Genomic DNA, 17,278 nt, shown 5'->3' with positions numbered 1-17,278 from the left:
CTCTCAATATTAATCAAAAGTGATTAGCAGCACAAAGCTGTTACTAACTTAACAGTCTTTGAGAACGAGGTCAATGGAACATTTAACTATGTCTTTAAACCAAAGTAGGCACCCAACCTCTTCTGTGGGACCGTGTCTAGCTGCTTTATGAACTCATGGCTACTTATCCATCAGTGTACAGCACTTTTTACCCAAACCTACCAAAACACTTTCCCATAGCAAACAGACCTGGAAAAGCTGTGAGGAAAATCCAGTGACGTGTTATGAAGGAAGATGTGGCAGATGGGCAGATCTGTGATTTTAGCTCTCAGAGCTGCACAGCACTGCGATGCCTCCTTTTTATGCAGCGCGAGCAGGACAGGCAGAGACCCGGCCGCAGGAATCTGAACTACCTTATCCTTCGCTTGGGGTGGTCAAATGAAAGTCACATTTCTGGGGCAACATAGTGAAAACTGGAATCTTGCTGCTGACCCTCTGAATGTCCTCAGGACAAAGAAAGGAAATTCTCTAGGGCTGTTAATTTGGAATCTTTCATGAACACTAAATTCACACAAAAAAAATTAAGAGGGGAAAAGTCATCAGCCTAGCTTAGCAGAATGACACGAGCTGTACTGAGCAGTGGTAAACCAATACAAGTGTGGAAGTGGGTCTATTTTCAAAGCAGCTGAAAAGGTACTGTTAGAGCACAGCACTAAACATAAGTAATTTATTCTGGTAGCAACTTCAGGCTGCCAAATGCATTTTAAGAAGAATCCCACTTAAAATGCATCCTTATAGCAAAACTTACCAGTGTTATCTAATTGGAAAACAAAAGGAATGAACTGCTGTCTCCTTTTCAAGCAAGAACAGAGCAAGAAAAGAATATTTCTGTTTCATCAAAACAATAAACCTGTAGGTTACAATTGCATTTTCCTGTTTCAGTCTTAATAGGTCAGTGCAATCACTATTATGCTAAGCTTTGGCTTGCTACATCAAAAAAATTAGAACAGACAGGCACCACTTTAAGGTAGTTGGTACAATTTACCTTGACTTAATAAGGTCTTTCTGTGGAAGGATGGCTAGGAGTATAAACAGTCCTACAGATATTTTCACACCTTTCTTTCGTGTTTCATAATACTGTCTTCTTTCATAGAGAAGAAAGAGAGAGGGGGAGATTTAGCTTTCTCAGAACATCTGCTTAGTCTCTTTTGAGAATAACATCCCAGTTTTCATTCTATTAAATGTTAGCAAATATTTTTTTCAATATTCATCAGGTTCTGATACAGGCAATTACAATGTTTTTCCCAGGTTTTTCATGTCTGTGTGCTCTCCGCTCTATTTTATGTGCAGATACATTTTGGAGCCGACGTACTACGTATTTCTTCTCCTGTGCTCTCAGCGGAAACACCAGCAGAGCTCTGCTGGCCCCACACCAGGCCCAGTTTGAGGGCCTTCTTTTCTAGACAAGGTATCAAACTATTTTAGGCAGGTTGGACAAATGAGCAACAAATGTGCTGTTGTTTTGGGGAACATCACACTTGCCAGTAATGTAAGGGCATTTTAGTACAAGTGTGCGGGTGCCCTTGTCAAAGGAGGCATCCACTTCTCAGGGCTACTGAGGAAGGTGGCATGACTGGGGGGGAATCTACGCCCAGGACCCTCATCCTCTTGATGGTGTTTTGGGGGCCACTGGACAGAAGATTTCTGTACATCAAGCACTGAGCATCGAGACTGGCTGGGTCCAAAAATCTGGCTTGTAATATCACATATTATTGTATGTATTGTAATTACTTGTAATTAATGTATTATTGTATGTATTGTAATATCACAAAGTATTCCTACTAATTTGATAAAGGAAGCCACAATCTGATAGAAACACAAGTAGCTGGATCAGACTCTGAATATTTCTAGAAAACTGGCACCCATTTTACAGACAATTGTATTAAATATTCATACCAAGTTAACACTTCTGAATTGATAGCTTTTCAAAGAGGAAACAAAAATAAAACCAAAATTTGTAAAATGTGCCTATTATCTCTGATTAATTTGTCCCATCTGTTTTGCTCAGAAGATGATCTCTCTGTAAGCATGGCCTTCCATGTATGATTGTTGTCACTGGTACAAACAAAGGAGGAATTTCAGTAAGTACAGTTTTCACAACCCTTTTGCACAAGGGTAAGTGATTTTATAATCTGCATGGCTATATGGGAACTCACAGCTCGTGCACGGTGATTAAAAAGGCAGGTACAGTGTCCCGAGTGCAGTGTCTGAGCTAGCTACTGTAATATTCAGAACAGAAAATGGTAGTTTTGTCTCCTAAAATGTAAGCTCCTCTGATTTATCTATCACTGAGAGAGGAGCAAAAAACACTATTATTCATAATAGGAATATTGTGACTTGAGACTTGGTAAGTTGTCCAACAAAAACCAGGCAACAAATCATAGAACACAGCAGCCAAATTTTTAAGGAAAGAGTGCTTTCAGCTGAAAGGGAACTGTACTTGCCTTTTTTTTTTCATCTGGATATAAAACTAAGATTCAACAGAAAATAGGAATAGAAATAAAAATGCAAATATATACACTAACTGTAGCTATATCCTCCGAAATCAAAACATAGGGAAATGTGAAAACTCTTCCTGTGAGATTTTGCAACTGATGGACGCTGTTTTAAGATATGAGGGGGTACTGTCAGCTCATAATTTAGACAACACAAAAATTCATAAGAATGGCTTCTTTTGGTGTCTAGTCCTGTCTTCATGCATGTGTACTTCTGCATGCTTGTGTTTGAGGACGCGTGTGTGGCTTTCAGTTCTTTGCTACCTTTTATCTTCCTTTTTTTTTTTTTTTTTTCATGGAAAATCAACACAAACAAACAAGAGAAGAGTGACTGGCACACCTCATGCTGGAAGTCTCTCTCCAGGGGGAAGTGCCTTTGCCCACACAGCACACCATTAAAAATGGCGAGGCTCTACATGGGAGCACAGGGCTTCCCACGTGCAGCTGCCTGCAGCATCAGGGGCCAATTAATGATGCAAAACGTTGTCTAAAGCAGGAACTTGACTGAAGAGCAATAGATCTAAAAACTCAAGAAATTCCTTGTAAAAGCAAAATAGAACACAGATTTTTTTCCTTGTCCTTCCCCCATGAACATTCAATATGAGAAAATCCCTTTTATTTGTTTGCCTGGTTTCCAGCTGGTTATTCTTGAAGAGCTGTCAATTCTCTCCTTTCCCCATGGCTACATCAATCCCTGCATGGTGAGCACAAGGCAGAAAGGAAACATTTTCACTTTCAAAGCTGGATTCCTGTCCCTGTTAGGGATTTTGCAACTGAAGAATTATGCAGGAAAAGGTAAATCCAGGTCACCCTCGCTCCAGCAGTCCCCAGCTACTGTGATAGCCCCTGGAAGTGACAGTAGTCAGCCTTGAAATTTCTATGGCTAAGTAATATGGCTAGAAGCAATACCATCTAGTATACAGTTGGTATCATATAAATTAATACAGTGCAAATCTTGCTACTTTGCCATTCAAACCTGTAGCTCCTTCATTCCCTTTCAGAAAAGTTGCTGTGCTGATCGATAACTAGGAAATCTGTAAGAACCAGGGAAAACTGTTTGCTTTGTGAAGACTGGTTCTCTCCTGTAAACATTTGCTTTTAAATAACATGGACTGCAGCTGCATGCTAGATGGAGCAAGCCGGCGGAATTGGCTCACTGTAGGTTGACTTGAGAGGGGCAGTCATTTCTGTTCCTATCAATCAGCCTCAAACTCGACCCCTTTCCCACCCAACTTGTGGTCAGCGCCAAGGGACTGCAGGATCAGGATCATTAAGCAGTGCTGAATGGACAAGTCCTAAAGTGAAGCAGAGGGACAGTCAATTGTAGGCAGAATGCAGCAGATTTATATCCACGAGGTGAAAGAAAAATGACTCCTAAATGGGCTGGAGCAGCTGTGAAAGTAGTCTGCCACAAGCAAGGATGAAGCATGGGAATCTCAGAGTAGAGCCTCTTTGCTATCCAGCTCTAAAAGCAATTACCATAGATAAAAGCAAGTTCCTTGCAGTGCAGGCAAACTGACAGGGCTCAAGTCTTAAACAGCAATCCGGTCCCGGGGGAGCTTCCAGGTCACTTACAGACCTACTATCATGGCAGCTTTACTAGCTGGAAATATGAGAGCAGAGCAGGAGTGCAAGAGGCTGTCCCTACAAATGCACAGATGTTGTCCAAAAAGAGGCATTAAAAAGAGGATTCCATATGAAAAATGACTGTTTTGATGCACGTCAGCTGTTAGGGGAATAGAATATAGCCAAGGTTGCTATACGGTAAGAATGAGCTTCATCTTTACAGACCAGAAGTAAAACCCTCAGGCATTTAAATGTTTAACTGAATCCCCTTTTAGCAAGCTAACTCTGATCACGATTAGCGTTCTGTAGTTAATTTCACAGATCAGACCAATTGTTGTGTAATCTCCCAAGCACAATTCTATAAGGCCTAAAACTGAATTATATTTTCGCTGCGAGCACAAACTAATTTTATTTCTCCAATAAAAGATGAAATAATAATATGTTGCATTGTATGGGGAGGCATCTCCTTGGTCTGATGTTATGAATTGGTTTATATAAAAATTAAAAAAAAAAAAAAAGAGAGAGAGGATCAAGGTTAAAGTGAAGAAGTGAAGAGACTGGCAAAAATGCAATATCTTTCATTTCTCTAAAAGAAAGTTTTGAACCGTGTGTCTCATGAGCCATGACAGAGAGCAAAAACTGAGAAGATAGAGCAGAGCAAAAGGCTGGACGCTGAAGCATGGAAAGATATATGCTTAGTGTTACTTAGAGAGACAGGTGAAAACAACGGGTGAGCGAACTAGTGAGAATAAAAGTCCAAGAAGATGCTGTTAAAGCTGAAGTGGTCATACTGCAAGAAGGGAGAATAAAGAAACTCCACTTGTGAAAAAATGTAGACCAATAATATAAGTTTATAAGAAAAAGCCATCACAAATGAAACCTTTAGGATGTGGATGGCTGGAGACAGAGCTATTGAAGTTCACTCAACAGGGAAACGGTTAAAGGCATTGTGTGATACCTCCTCTGCTGTCTATGTAGCTCTCTGGATCAGGCTAGCTTGGTGCAAAGTACAGGCAAGCCAAAGCGTGCAGGAGTGCATCACAATCACTAGAGGTAACCTAGACAGCATTAATAAGCACAAACGCTTGGGCTTTACTTGATTGAGCATCAACCAGTTTCTGATCCATCTGCTCCATTTGGGATAGCAGTCTGGATGTTTTGTGTTAACTGCACATGCTCCTAGACTGCCATCACTTGTACCTTCTCCTGTGATAATGCTAAGAATGCAACACCCATCTGGCCACAACAAGGGCTTTGTTCTCCTCACTAATTTCAAAAGGGCTACATAGAGGATGGGGCTTGGAAGACCTGATCCCATGCCCTAAATTCAGTCCTAGGTTTAAAGAACACCACTTACAGTGGCTTTCTGTGCCCAAATTAGCAGAGAATCACATTTAAACAAAAAAGAAATGTGCTTTAAGCAAGCAAGCAAGCAAAAGGTTCATGAGACAAATTTTGTCTCTTCTTAAACATAAGCAATCTCATGACCTTCAAAGGCCTTTCCCTAAGCTATGGTAATCTGAGGCTATAACGGACAAATCTTGTTTACAACAAAGTAATGGGAGGCTGGGAATTGATTTAAGGAGATAGGATTTGATCCAGGGAGTTAGTGGGAAAACAAAGCTGTCTGGCCTCCCTTCCTGGTTTAGTTTGAGTTTGTAGAGCCATCTCCATTTCAGTTCCTCTCATTAAGGAATTTTTCTCATTCTCAGTTTCTCTCATTAAAGATACAAAGTTTAAAAGGTGGCAACTAACTAGAAGAAATTGTGTTTGTACAGTGAATTGAAATCTAATGGCCTCAAGTTTTGCCCTCAATTACATCCACATGATGATATTTGTAACTTTGGTACTAACTGCAAGTACAGAGAGTACCAAAGTAATTTAACTGCAGCTCTTGGGTTTTATCAAAAGAATGAAAGTAGGACGGCAGGCTGAAGTGACCACTCTTTGTTTACCCATGTGTGTTATACCTGATCACTGACAGAAATAAGCTGCATTTTGTACTCTGAACGAAGCCACCATACCACAGAGACAGAAACAAAGCAGTAGACGTTTCCAAAATTCCTCCACATAGTACTATAAAATATGTTGAAGGCAATAATAGTGAGTGAAACAGTAAAAATCTCACTAATTTATTTATTTATTTATTTATTTATTTTGTGTGTACAGGTTAAAAAATAAATATTTCTTGAAAAGAGACTGAAATATTTATTTGGGAACTTTTTGCTCTCAACTGGAAGCCCATTAAGACTCATGCAAATTGCCCCACCATCCCATCTTCCACTACGGCAGTGCAACCAGGAATTTCATTCCTCTCCTCCTGTTCCTTTACTGTGTGACCATCAGTAGTAAGACACCTGCAGCTTAAGGTTAGATGTGACTAGTAAACCCGTCATTTTCCAAAAAAAGTCTGTCTAGTCACTTGTCATCTAGATCAAGTAGATTTACATGCATGTCTTTGGTAAGTTCCTCTCAACCCAGAAAACAAATATATATTTTTTGTCGCAAATACCTCAGAAGTTTACAGACCCCCACCAATACTTGTAAACAGCAAGTTTACAAAAAAAAAAAAAAAAAAAAGACATTTTTCAGATCAGACAAAAGCTTGGCAATACCTATACTCCTCAAATATGAATCAACAAAAAAGGTACCACTATAAAACTCTCTTCTTGTCTAGTCAGACAAAGAAAAAACGGGTGAAGGTGGTGAAAAAATTGTATTCTACAGCTGGAAAGCTATATTGTATTCTAGAGATGCTTGATCCTCCAAACTCTCTCAGTTATAACAAGCAATTTATTTTCTTCTGTACTATTTCCATGGATTTTAAGCAGATGCTGAATCTAAATACAAAGAGAAAAAATGTCATTCAGAAGTAATATTAAAGCTGAATTCTTCGAAGTTTCTTAGTGATCAGCCTAGCTTGGCTTTTTCTAAATACCCCCCACCATCTTAAATAATAACTAAGACTGTAATATTAAGTAACTGTTTAGTCAAAAGCCAACAGTGTTCTGCTTTTAGCTCCAGAAAACTCTAACTTAGTATTCTTCAGAAACAACAGTTTATTTTTGCTGTTAATGAACAGCTTTGTGCTATTTTCTGTTAAATATTAGGTATTACCTAGTTCTTCCTGTTCTTTTTGCTCCTTGGAGCACCTGCAATTCAACCCTCACTGGTGCAGCACATCAGAATTCTTCAAGAACAGCTGTTGTCAGCTTTGAATAACATTGTTAAACAAAACAAAACAAAACAAATCGACAAACAACCAAACCAAAAAAAGCCTTCCAAACAAAACCCTGCCTATCATTTAATTCGTCTCCTGCATGTACTGAAGGACTCCTGGCTGTTGTCCTGCCATTTCAGAGCAATGGGTGTATGCCACACTGACAAGTAAATTTGGTCTTTGCAACCCTCTCAACTCACGCAACCACTTTGAAAGGGGGTGGGTGGGAGGGGGGAGTTGATTTATCATGCTAAATAAAGGCGTTTTCTGAAGGATTAATTTTGCATATTTTAACTTTGCTGGATGAATTTTCCCATCGTTCTGGGGGTTCCATTTATACCTGCTACCAACTCGCAAACTGTGGAATGTATTGCACATGCATGCAAGTCCTCCTCTCACTTCATACTTTTCAATGGTATGTGCATTCACGTTTGTTATGGCACTTGCACAAAGGTTGCTTTAAATGACACGTTGCCTCATTTTCCTTTCCTTGCTTATCTTTCTGAAGAAAGAATAATAGCAATCTGTGATCTTCAGTTGCTAATTTTTGTTCAAGCAAACTAGACTTCTCTTGTGAGGCCCTTCTCTTGTACAGCCCCTTTATGCCACCTCCCTCTTGGTTAGAACGAAGAGCTCTCCTCGTATCAGGTCTGGCATTGCACCTAGTGGTCTGCTCTCTTCTTTGTCTGCCCATGGAAAGGACAAATGATACTGAAGCTAATGAACCACTGGTATTTGGACCTTATTTTGTGTCTCCTATTATACATTGGACCCAGTTTACAACAATGTCCAGATGGGAAAAATATAATTCATGGGCTGCAGTGCCCTTTTTGATAATTGCATGATGGAGGTAGGCAAAAGAACGGATGTTATTTAGCCCTTAGCAGACTGTAACTTCTGCAAAAGTTCTGCAAAAAAAAAAAAAAAAAAAAAAAACAAAAGCTCTGCATCAAGCTTTTCTTTAGTGCAGACCTGGTAAAGCAAATAACTTTTTTTTTCTTTTTTAATAGTAAGTTGCTGACTCTTGTTTCTGAACCATGTAATATGGATATTCTAGTTTGTGATGTTACTACCAGTTGCCACTGCTGTTTGTGTGGCAACATAGCTGAAGTTTCTTTTGGTTTTGTTTCCCACAGTTTGGTAACCAATTCAATATTTCTAGGAAGCCCACAGCCCGGCTGTCAGACTTGGGAAAGGGGCTACAAAAGCCAGATATACTACATAAGGTTGTGTATCACATAAATTGTGAATGCAGTGTCATATGTACAGACTCTGCCAGATGCTGACTTGTTTTCACTGTTCACTACACATTTGGTCTGAACAAGACAGTCTCATTACTTTATGTTTACAAGCCTCTGTTTTGTAGGAGAGTGAAGCAAGGACATAAAAAAATAGTACCTTACTTTGCTTTGGACATACTGAAGATTGCTTTAAAGAGAAACTCATTCTATGTGTGTAAAAATGCAGATTGAATATGGTTTTACTTTGTACCTACCCCAGTTTTAATATTGCCTTTATATTTTAAAACACAAAAGAGATGTAGAGTTGCAGGCCTTATGTAAAATTCATCGCAAATCTTCAAAATAGGTTTGATATGGCCAGTGACAAATGATGTCCCATAAAGCGCTGCATGACTATTTTTAACATAGCTCTCATACATAATTTCTCCTGCACTGATTGCCCAGCAATATGAACATGGTGAAATACACGGCATTATAAATGACAGGCTTTCATATCTCCACTTAATCTTTGCTGGACCCATGCTCACTTGACTCCATATGAGAAGCAAATAAAAACAAGTGAGGCTGACAACTGGAACTGTCCCAGCAGCTTAGCTCTAGCCATCCATCTGTATTAATAACTGTTGCATATATGTGGTGACTGGCTGCTAATGGGAAACATCCCAAACATTTCACCTGCCTCACCTTCTCCACCTTTCCCTTCCCTTTACTGGGCAGTAATCTCCCTTTCGGCTGAGTCCCTACAGGCCCAGCCCTCCCCACATCAATACCACCGGTCATTGTGGACTCTACCCCTCATGGTTAGCATGCCCTTGACGCTTTCTTTCCATCTCTCTCTCCCCCTCTCTCTCTCTCTTTCCTTGTTTCCTTCCTTTTCCTTCCTTCCTTCCTTCCTTCCTTCCTTCCTTCCTTCCTTCCTTCCTTCCTTCCTTCTCCATTTCTTCATCACTTTTATAAAAGTACAACTTTCTCTTACCTCCTACCTAAGTTGTTTACTCCCAAATCCTTCTCATTTTTCATCCACTGCCTCCACTTTTGTCCTTCACAGTAAGATAGATGATAAAAGGCCTGAGCATCAGAACGCTTTGGCTTTCATTCCCAGTTTTGCCCACTCACTTTCTGCATGATGCTGAAAACGTCGCAGGATTGTCTGGGATCCGTATAAGAGCTAGGATCCAACTCCCCCAGGCAATGAACACCTGTATTAAAGGCAGGCACATGGGAATCTGTTCACAGGCACTGTGCTGTACCTCCAAGCACAGGCTGAGGCTCTGCACAGTAAGGTGCCGGGCCATTGCTGGCCCCATCAGGTAGGAATGGGGACTGGGAAGGGATCAAAGTGGAAGGGAGAGGAGCGAGAACTGCAATAATTCTCTCAGAAAAGCGCGAGGTACCCTTCCCGGGTTCAAGCGACGTGTGCACAAGGTGGCTTTGCTGCAACTCTGACTGTGCGAGGGCTGGAGTTTGTTGTCCTTTGTGCCTTTGCCAGTTATTTTGCCAGTGTCTGCTTACCCTTCTGGAAAAAGGACTAGTACCATAGCAGGAGATGCTGTGAGCCTTAGGGAAATAAGACACTTCTGAGATCCAGGTGGGAAGTGTACAAACTTCGGTGTCAGACTTGTTTTCACTTCAGACTTTGCATCCGTGTTTTTACCCAGAATCACTGTTCGCGCCCTCCTGCTTGTGAGCACTCAGAAGCACCTCTTCAACCTTGCTGTTAGGTGCATCGCAAGGGCAGATTATAAAATATAAACGCATTCAGCGCAATCCCACAGCCCCTCACCCTCCCCCCAAGGACTCGGGGGATCCAAGCACCCTCCCTGCTCTGTAAACGTGGGCTGCGAGCAAGGACGGGCAGGGTTTGTCACTTGGAGCCACCGCTGCCCGAGGCGCGGCTCCACGGCACGTCCAGAGGGGGCGGCCTGCTGGGGGGCACAAATTCCGGCGGTTCGGGCACGGGGGGCAGCCGGGGACGGAGAACGAGCGGCAGGGCCCGGGCCCCGGGGCCGCCCTGGCTCCAAAGTCCCCGCCGCCCTCACGGCCGCCTCCTCCGAGCCCGGCTCCGGGTAAGTCCCGCCCCGAGCGGGGCCGGGCCGCGGCCGAGGCGCTGCCGGCGGAGGGCCCTGCCCGCGGCGGGGTGAGCGAGCGCGGCCGGGCCCGCGGCGAGGCGGCGGCCCCCCGGTGGCTGCCCCCGATGCCCCGGGCAGCGCCGGGCCGGGACCCTCGGCCGGAGCTGCGGGGCGAGGGCGGCTCCGGTGGTGAGGGGCGGCCGGGTCGGGGCGCTGAGCAGGGAGCTGGAGGAGGAGGAGGAGGAGGAAGAGGAGGGCGCCTGCGTGAGGCGGAGAGAAGCGGGAAGCGGGAGGGCTGGGGTCCGGGCTGGGGAGCGTCCCCTCTCTGCCGGGCAGCCGCTGGGTGGTGTTTTGCCAAGAGTAGCCCGCCGGCTGGGGCTGGCTGAACAGCGTGGTGGAGCGGCGCTGCTATTATTAGCGCTGGTATTTCGTGCTGGTACGCCCAGAGTTATGTGCTGGAGCCCCGTCCCCTCCGGCACTCCTCTCCCGTCAGTCCCTAAGGGTGGGTCCGTGAGGGAACAAGCGCCTCAGTCCAAACCTCGGACCTTCCAAGCCTGCCCTCGGCAGCCCCTCCACCTGGAAGCGCCCGCAGACCTCTGCGAGATGCTTCCACAGTTGCTTAAACTCGACAAGGCTCAACAGCAAAGCTCCAGGCTTGCCTGCAAGCCGCCTTGGGATCCAGACACCATGTGTTTTCTTCCTGGGGTACCCTGCCCTTTAGGAAGCTCAGTCCTGGCTGAAGGGCCGCTTTCTCCTCGCCTTGCAGCGGTTTGGGGAGCTGCAGGGACGAGGGCTCACGGAGCGCGGGATGACCAGGCTGCCACCCAGCAGTGCGCCCAGCGGTGCCTTGGGCACGGGGCAGCCTCCGTGCAGCAGGTCCTGGGCTGTGTGAGCGTGGACCTGAGCTGAAGCACTGAGGTCATGGGGGCGAGGAGCTCGGCTGAGCACTTTTTGGCCAAACAACTGCATCGATATACATGATCTCCAGGAAACTTGCAGGCACAATTCTTTGGGTTTTAGGCTTGGTTGTTGCTGAGGATGTTGTTTTCTCTGTGCTGGTGGCTTGGATGAAACTCTTCAGCTCTTGGATGAAACAAGTTTTTTAGCCAGAGGTCACTTTCTTTTGGGAAATTGTGTTTTGCCTGTCTAGAATGCTCCTGTGGTTTATAGTGGATGCGTTATTCGACGTTCTCTGCCATAATACGTTTTGTAGTGTTTAAAGGTTGTAGCCTTCTTTCTGCTGGGGGCTGTGTTTCAGTGATGGGCGAAGCGACGCTTGTAATAGGTAGTTTTGTATCATTTTGTCAGGTACTGTGGGATTGTCATATGAAGGACTGTGCGCGTGTCATTTATTATTATGAATGCCTCTCGTGTTTTGGAATTTAACAGACATAATATTTACCCTTGTGTCACCATCATCACATTCGTTTCTGTAGCCATAATCAAAGGTGGCAACAATGGCATTCAGATGCTTAATTGCATTTCATATAGGTGACCAGTGTTAACTTATTAAATTAATGCGTGGTGGAGCAGGAGCAAGTGTCACTGCCTGTGGTTAGGAAGCCATCAGCTTGCTCCTCACATATCACAATCAGTATATAGTGAAGCATATGGCATCAGAGAGTGTTTATTAAAGAGTCGTTTCTCTGAACATTCTGTGTATTTTATTTCTTATTTCACTTTATGTAGATCTCAAATATTTTTTCCATCTCAAAAATTAAAACATTGAACAACACTAATTTTTCAGTGAGCTGAAACCAAGATTTCATAAGGTTTCGTGGGAGCAGAGAAAGGCAGTCTTTTGCTTGCATCCAACACGCCACCTGTGTGGGAGGATTGGAAATCCTTCTAGGATGTGGAACCTAAGGTTCAAGTCCCTGGTTTCTGGTTTAGAGCAGAGTTTTGAACTGTTGAACTGTTTTTCTGGGGAATATCCAAGTCATTGCATTATCAGCTGTGTTTTGGAGGGAAAGGGAGTAAGTATCCTACCCCCCTGGTTATAAAAAGAAATTTCATCTTTATCTCAACTGATCAAGGAGGTTTTCTTGTAGGATTCTGCTTTGACATCTTGTTGTTTTATGGTCACAAATTAAAAAAACATACCCAGAACCAAATGAAAGGAAGTTAACTCCTTCATCACTGCTGTTTGCATACCACCTGGCATTTTCAGATGGATCTGGAAATGTTCCACTAGTCTTACTGCTAGAACTATTGAGGGCTGTAAACTTTATTGCAAGACTTGGTTCTTTGTTGTTTGCTTTAGACTGGGTAGCAAAGATTTTTTACAACACAGCTAATTAATAGTTTCCAGAATAAAGATACTGACTTTGTATCTTCTTGCAAAAATACTTAGTCATTCTGTAATACAAAAAGCCAGAGCAGTTGCTGGCTTCTGTGTCCAGTTCCTGTTAAGACTGAAGATTTAGCAACGCCTGGTGAGAAAGCAAAAGGCTATGCAGGGGATCTGACAGTCGTGTCAGCTTCTGTGTGTTGGCTGTGCCCGCTGTTCCGCTATTGTACCCAGCCAAGGGAGAGAACTTTGTACCAGCAGTTGTACAAGCAAGAGGTCGTTGGCTTTGACCACTGACAAAGCATGCAGACTCTGTAAAGACAGTCTCGGAGTTAAAAAGATACTCTCGGAGATACGCCTGTCAGCTTCAAGCTTTTAGTTGGCTCACGTTTTCTTCTGAGAGCAGCTGTGGAAAGCTGTGTGGCTTCCATCTCGTAACAACTGCAGCAGAGCAGTCACAATGGGAACTATGAAGCCTTTTCTCAGGGTATTTTCTTTTCGGTAGGTCTTCAGCTTGCTTGCAAGTCTGGGGATCCAGTTATTTGCAGCAGCAGGAAAATGAATGTGGTTCCATGCATGTAAGCCCATAGAACCACAGAACGGTAGGGGTTGGAAGGGGCTTCTGGAGATCATCTGCTCCAACCCCTCTGCTCAAGCAGGGACATTTAGAACACATCGCCCGGGATTGTGTCCAGGTGGGTTTTGAGTATCTCCAGGCAAGGAGACTCCACAGCCTCTCTGGGCAACCTGTGCCAGTGCTCGGTCACCCTCGACCCATCCAGCACAGTAAAAGAAAGTGTTCTTCTGGAATCCCTGCTTGTCCCAGTTGCTGCAGTCTGCCATTTCGAATGAGGCACTAAACCTTTTCTCCATGCTATTTTCCTCCGTGTGTTTCTTCACAGCCCTCAGTGGATCGAGCTGGCCTTGGGTTTCATTCATCTGAATCTTCTAGTTAGGAGTGGTTCCAGTCCTTGGTCTGGTCTTGACCAAGAGGCAGTAGTGAACATCGCCCTTCCATTGCCTAGATTTGTGTGGTGAGAAGGAAGGTGTTGGGTCTTTGGTATCTCACGTCTCCAACCCTTTTCTCTTTATTTCTGCATGTAAAGATCTAGGGAGTGATTTGCTGTGGCTTTTGGTGAAACCAATTAAGTCAATGAGAATAATGGTAAAGGTAGTTAGGCATATGCTTAAGTTTCAAATTTGAAATTTAGAGGGAATGAAGAACGAAGACATATTCCTAAAAAGCACAGGCTGCTGTCCTGTTTGGTGTTCTCATTGCAAGAAGGGGTGTGTGCTTGTAGCCCAGCGCCCACGAGGGGCAAATACGATTCATCTAGGGTAAAGAACACAAGTGCACGTAGCAGCATGCAGGACTTGCCCGGCCTTGCATGGACTATTATACAGTGTAAAGTCTCCTCAGGCCTGATTTTTGGCCTAAAAACACTGTGCATGTAAAATATAATTAATGTAATGTTGGACCCTAGGGGAGAATTTTTCTATGACCTTTTATCAGGAGTAGTTTTGGAAGCTGCCCAAAATGTAAAATCCCCTGAAGTTCTTGTAGAGGAGCTGCTGATGAAAAAACATTTATGGGGATGTTGGTCTCGTATCTCTGAGGAAAAGAAACTTCAATGTGACTTTGCTCAGGGAAGCCTTGATTTTGCGACCCTTATCTGCACAGAAATAAGGTAAAACAAAAGTCTGACTCTGTTGCATTAACAGCAGCTGAACTTTAACCAATTTGAGAAAAAAGCACTCAAAGTATTAAATACTAAGGCAGCAGTGCACACATGGCCCCGTGCAGGTCTCAGGGGCTTCCTTTGGTCCCAAAGGTCTCCTATGAGAGCCACAGGAGAGGCTGCCCTCTGTCCTGGTGCAGCTGTTGAACTGCAAGGCAGAAACCTGCTTTGTGCGTGTCTGCTCAGAGCCGAGGGGGAGCGAGAGCGGCAGTACGCAGGGAGAGTTTTCGCTTACCCTTTCAGGTGAGCATTTAAAAGCTTTGCTTCTCACTTTTTGTATATTCCCCCAAGAAATCTCTAGGCTTTGGATCTATTGGCCAATTTCTAGGCAGTTGAGAGATTACAGATACCTGAAATGTTGAGGTTCTTACTTTCTCCTTGAAAATACAGCCACACAAAGATGAGAAACTGCAGGTACCATGTGCTCCAACATGCTCCTGCAGGGTTAGATGAGAGTGTTTGTAGGAGAGAGATGCTGTAAGTGTTCCCCTCCTCTCTGAGAGCTTTAGTCAAGGCGTGGAAAATCCCCCATGTGGCAGGTCCTTAGGACACGAAGCCTTGCCTCGGTGTTATATGCAAGGAAATACTAGTATGCCACCCTGATAACTAGGAGGAAGGCCAGCACTGTACATCCTTTTCCCTTTACTATACTTTTGCACTAAACAAACGGCTATGAAAAACTTTCACAATACTTGCTTGTACTGTGAAAAACTGCCATGATACGTATCATACTTGTTCTTTGTTTTTGTTTAATTAACAGAGTGTGAAGCTGGTGAAGAAAGAAAACACCGCCTCTGAATAGGTAAGGTTATTTGCCTTGGCTCTATTTTCTGAGTTAGCATGATGTTCAGCAAATCATGTTAGCCTCGTAGTTCCAGTTTGGGAGAGGAAAAAGATCAATGTCCCTTCTGATCACTGAGCTGGGGAAGGATGTTTAGGACTTTAATGGAAGTAATCTGCTCCATCTTCAAAGAAGCCCATCTGCCATTTCTGCAGAAGAGACAAGAGTTTACCCAGAAACATGCATTCTTTCATTGTCCTTTTACCCCATTCCCAAATTCTGGGGCAAAATAACCCAAAGGAGACACTCTCTGGCATCTCACATAACACAGAGACAACTGTGTCGTGAGAATGCCTGTTTAGGAGGATGGCATCACAGGCCATCAGCCACCTTTGGCACCAGAGGAGTGTCTGCACTTGCTGACACTGTGCATGAGCAAAAACGTCGTGCTTATTGAAAGCGGCGTATGAGAAGGCTGTTTTTCAGGCATGCTTGTCCTGTAATTAAAGCTTCTATGTATGTTTTTGAAGGTAAAGTCGATGTGGAACCTGTCGGTCAGAGAAGTAATAAAAATTGCTTGTCTGATGGGTATAGGGGAGAAAAGTCCCTGCAGAACTGAGTTCCTTTCACCCCACAAAGCTCTGCAGAGCTGGCAGAAGCATGTGAGAAGGGAGAAGGAAGTTCTCTTTTTAACTTCATCCTGAAACAGCCTGCGTGTGTTCTTATACCCTGTGCCTCTCCTCTTGCATCGTCTTGCTAACATTTTCCCTCATTGCAAAATGATCAAATATGGGGGATGCTGAGATAACGCAGGATAGACTAGCTAATGGGCCACAGATGTGTCCTATATTTCTGATATGGGGCTTCTCCATGCTTTGCAGTGGTCACTCACAGTAGAATTGAATGCTCAAAGCATTTCCTCCAGCTGTGACTGCGTATTGAACCTCTGCTGTGTCACCTTTCCTCAAATTGCATGACTATACAGGGAAAAACCCTCTTCATTTGCCCTCTTCATGCAGCCAGGGCAACCCGTGTTTCTAAATGTCAGCTGTGTGTAATTTTTTTCTGAATATAATAAATACCCATTCAGCCATTCATTTTGCTTTTCTGTAATTTTTGTCACAGCAATCTCCACTTAGTGTCCCTGTAATCTCGCATTGTAATGTAACAACAATACAATTATTCTCATACAAGTGGAGAGAATCTGTGCTAATACCATTCCAATGTGCTTACCGAATCAAAACAAATGCAGCGTTAGCATGTGGAAACTGCGTTTATGCGATTATAATGTTTCAGCAATATGAAATTACTGTAGGAAGCAACTAATCCAAACCTAGAGAGACTTCCCATTACAAGACCATTAAAATGACACAATGACTGAAGTGTGCGTTTCAGATGGGAAAAGCAGAAACACGACTCTTGCCATCAATATTCAAGGAAAACATCTCTTGAATTTAGCGGAGTTTTTACCAGAGAGAGGAACGCAGTACCGTGACCTTTTTAGCAGCAAGTTTCTTTCCTCTTAATAATACCTCTAGGAGAAATATTTACTTCTCCAGTATTTAACAGGAGGGTGATGGTGAGAGTTGTATTCCACCATACAATGAGATGTAAAGCTTAGTCCAGAGTTTTTTAAGGAAATGTTAGGTAGTTGTTTCAAGGCTGTTGTGAAAAAAAAATAATCAGAGTTTTGATTGTATATTAAAGATTATATCTGTTTTCTTTTTATCTGAGTATATTTCCAGGAAATATAATTTATTTCTCTTTATACAGCACCTAAACAGAGAAACCTTAATGTGTGGGGGAGCGCCTTGGCAGTACCAGAGTATAAATTAGTG

The 17,278-nt window shown here is 43.4% G+C and overlaps 1 protein-coding gene across 7 annotated transcripts in view; it reads left to right on the top strand.

Moving 5' to 3' along the window:
• The first annotated feature begins 10,624 nt into the window (after positions 1-10,624).
• Positions 10,625-17,278, top strand: part of PTER (phosphotriesterase related) — a 20,615-nt gene continuing 13,961 nt past the window's right edge. The window contains exons 1-3 of one of the 7 annotated variants that reach the window (XM_080579613.1): positions 10,652-10,698; positions 13,426-13,615; positions 15,420-15,461. The gene's annotated coding sequence lies outside the window, so the exon portion shown is untranslated. Of the gene's footprint in view, positions 10,820-10,907; positions 13,616-14,752; positions 14,903-15,416; positions 15,462-17,278 lie in introns of those variants that run through there. The other 6 variants (XM_080579615.1, XM_080579612.1, XM_080579611.1 and 3 more) reach the window with 6 other exon arrangements.

Source organism: Anser brachyrhynchus (genome assembly GCF_964034855.1).
Source record: "Anser brachyrhynchus genome assembly, chromosome: 2".
Classification (NCBI taxonomy): Eukaryota; Metazoa; Chordata; class Aves; order Anseriformes; family Anatidae; genus Anser; species Anser brachyrhynchus.
Note: the sequence above shows the minus strand (reverse complement) of the source record. Positions and strands in the feature narration are given on the sequence as shown.